Here is a 3,973-nt window from a genome sequence, read left to right on the forward strand (position 1 = left end):
GGACACATCTGAAAAGATTGCTTTACCAGGTTTCTAAGCATTCCTTCATCTAACCAAGCTGACCTCTAGAATTAACCTTCACAGAAAGCATATACTGACTACTCCCAACTGCAGACTCAAGCAAGAGCCTACATGACACCTTCACTTTGACATCTAATAAAGTCATCTCAAAATTTGTTTTCAGGACCCAGTTCCTGATTTGATCTCATCCTAACCCCATACTGCTTCTCCTCAGACTTTACCTTTTCAATAAATAGGAACCCCATCTTTCTCAATGAAGACCAACAATCTTAGAGTTATCTTTGAGTCTATGCTTTTTGTCACATCATTCAATCCATTCAAAGATCATAACCATTTTTCATAACTGTCACTGCTAACAGCATAGTTCAAACCAAAATTATCTTTCACCTGGATTATTACAAAATCCTCTGAATTCATCTCCTTAAATTCATTGTTGACCCTGCTTTCACTAGAAAACTGAGGGATCCATTGNAAGGAAAAAAATTGATGAATTGGGCTTAATTAGAATTAAAGCACTTGTACTTCTAAAAACACCATCAAGAAAGTGAGATGATCCACAGACTGTGAAAAACTACTTATAAGACATACATCTGAGAAAGAACTTATATCCAAAATAGATATAAAGAATTGATATAACTCAATAATAATAAGAAAACCCAATTAACAAATTGGCAAGGGATTTCTTCAGAGAAGATATATACATGGTCAATAAGCACATGAAAAGATGCTCAACATCATTAGTCATTAGGAAATGTAAATCAAAACCACAAGGAAGTACACTTTACACCCACTAGAATGGCTGTACTAAAAAGACAGGTAAGGATGTGGGAAATTGAGACTCTCGGATATTGCTGCTGGGGATGTAAAATAGTGCAACCACTTTGGAAAACAGTTCATCAAAATGTTAAGCTTGGAACTACCATATGATCCAGGAATTCTGCTCCTAGGCATCTAAGATAATTGAAAACATTTGTCCACACAAAGTCTTATACACAAATGTTCATGGAAGCATTATTCATAGTAGTAAAATGTGGAGACAACCTTAACGTCTATCAACTCATAAATGTATAAATAACATGCAGTATACCTATACGATGGAGTACTATTCAGCAGTAACAGAAATGAGTACTGATAACATGCTCCAACATGAATGAAACTCAAACACATTATTCTCAGTGAATAAAACCAGTCACATAAAACCACATATTCTGTGGGTGATTCCATTTATGTGAAAGATACAGAACAGGGAAATCATAGTAATAGAGTGTAGTTTAGTGGATGCCTAGGGCTGGGTGTGGGGACAGCTATGAGTGACTGCTAATGGGTATGAGGTTTCTATTTGGGATGATGAACATGTTTTGATTCGATTATGTTGATAGTTGCACAACTCTACGTATGCTAAATACTATTGAGGTTTATGCTTTAAAAGGGTGAGTTTTTATGATATTTAAACTATATCTCAATAAAGCTATTTAAAATAAGCATTGGTAGAGAGTAGAATATAATGGTTAGCAGAAGCTGAGAGGGAAGGAGTGTGGGGGCAAGAAGAAGTGGTGGACGAATGGTACAAAACTATGCTGTCTACCCTAAGTGATTCATTGTGCGGTATATGCATGTATTGAAACAACGCACTGTACTCCACAAAGAAATATAAATGAAATTGAAAAAATAAATAAATAAAATAAGCTTTGACTTTTCCTTTAATTCAGACATTTGTTCTTTAAATTAAAATGCCACAAATTATTTTAAAGGTAAGCCAAGATAGCAATAATTTGAAACAAAACAAGATATTTTTCTAAAATATAAATCACAGTTTTAATATGACCTTTCTACTCTAAAATTATTAAAGCATATATTAAGCGCAGCATAAAATATATTTCAAGTTATTTGAATAGATAAAATATTACACATTTTTTAAACATAAAACATTCATAAACACTTCAGAAAATATAAATCACAGTTTTAATATGACCTTTCTACTCTAAAATTATTAAAGCATATATTAAGTGCAGCATAAAATATATTTCAAGTTATTTGAATAGATAAAATATTACACATTTTTTAAACATAAAACATTCATAAACACTTCAGAAAAAAAAATTGAGAGTTTGAAAATGTTCCCATAGTCACAAATTCCAAAGTAGCATAAAAACTATGAAATGCACATATGCTGCCTAAAAGAATTAAAGAGATTAACATTTTAAAAGTGTTTTATTTTAGTTGCCTGATTACTGTTTATATTTAGTTAAGTTTCTCTTACCAATAAAAATATGTAATTTTTAAACAAGATTTTAATGGACCTCAGGTGCATAAAATTGGAATATTCATTTTTCTAATTAGAAAATTAACATTAAGTTGCACTGAAGAAACACTTTTTTGTCAAATACATATATGTGGTGTGTGTATATATTATGTATATTTATATCTGCGTGTGTATATACAAATACAACCATCATGTATATCATATACATTTATTATATATTATATGTTTGATACTTTTCTATACTGTAAAGCATGTATAATTTTATCCTATTGGTTTATATGTGCTGATTAGAGGCAATATGGTAAGTGCTTGATAAAATGAACAGGGAATTCAAAGTTCTTCCTTTTAGTTCAGATCAACTCCATGCGATTACTTGAGTCTCAGTTTCTCCAAATTTCTTTAGGGCTCTGGAATCCTAAATGTAATTTTTCAATTATAAAAAATATGTTTCAAACATATACATGTTCTTGGTTATTTTTGTAGTTTTATAAAACAGCAACTTTAACATATAAGTTACATACAATTTTAAGTTTACAAATCCATGAACTCTGATAAATATATATACCTGTGTAAACATTACCCCAATCGAGGGAAAGAACATTCTCATCACCCTTAAAAGTGCCCTCATGCCCCTTTTCAGTCAATTTCACTCCCACTCCCTAGGCCAGGGTGACAACCAATTTGCTTTCCTGCCACTATAGATTAGAATCTATAGAATCTTTCCTAGAATTTCACATAAATGGGATCAAACAGTATGTATTCTTTTGCATCTAGCTTTTTTTTCAGCATAATGTTTTTGAAATTCATTTGTTACTGAAGATATAAGTAGTTAGTGCTTTTTCACTATATAATTATACCAACAGTCATTTCTGTTTATCCCAAGAATACAGAGGCTTTTCTCCTATTATTAGTTGCAGCATGTAAGTGTTATTCATAAGGAGTCCTGCTGGTTACTAAATTATCTCTTAAGATACAAGGTGGATCTACAAACCCAATCTTTTGGACCTATTATTGACTATCTAATCAAGGAATTGTTGTATTGTGGGTATGGAATTCTGTCTAATAAAAGAGGTAAGCAAAGTTATAAATATGTAGGAATGTTGAAGTGGTTGCTGCAGTCAGCTGGCCACGTTACTGTCCACAGTCTCTATTACCCTCGCTGAAGGGAGTGTTGCTTGCTGAGGGGTCAGAGCTGAGCATGTCTTTAGGAAGTGCTCTTAGAGGAAGGGAACTGTGAACTTTTAGAGTATGCAACTGTCTGTACACTGAACTGAGAAAAGCCAGTTTACAACTGTTATAATTGCAATTGGAAACTGGATTAGGGGAGAAAGCTGGAACCAGTTGCCAGTCAGTTATGTCCAAATTTGGAATAACTAAAATATGGCTTTGCAGAGTTTTTGTCACAATTTCAAATACCTTTGACCTCTGTGCACAATCTACAAGTAACTAGGCAAGTTTAGATTTACTAGAACGTCTACCTCCTCACATTGAGAAATTCTTCTAGTCAACCAAATAAAACATTAAGTTTCTCTGCCCTTTTAGTTTTGATTTTTCCATGTTCTCACTTTGTGTTAGGTTATTAGACTCCTCGATGATTTTTGCCATTTGTTTGCTTTCCCTTTCTCTGTGTCTTATCTTTCCCGCTGCTTTTATGATGCTTTCTGTTCTTCCTCCTTTCTCCAACAGTCA

The sequence above is a fragment of the Galeopterus variegatus genome, unplaced genomic scaffold (assembly GCF_000696425.1).
Source record: "Galeopterus variegatus unplaced genomic scaffold, G_variegatus-3.0.2 Scaffold10502, whole genome shotgun sequence".
Taxonomy (NCBI): domain Eukaryota; kingdom Metazoa; phylum Chordata; class Mammalia; order Dermoptera; family Cynocephalidae; genus Galeopterus; species Galeopterus variegatus.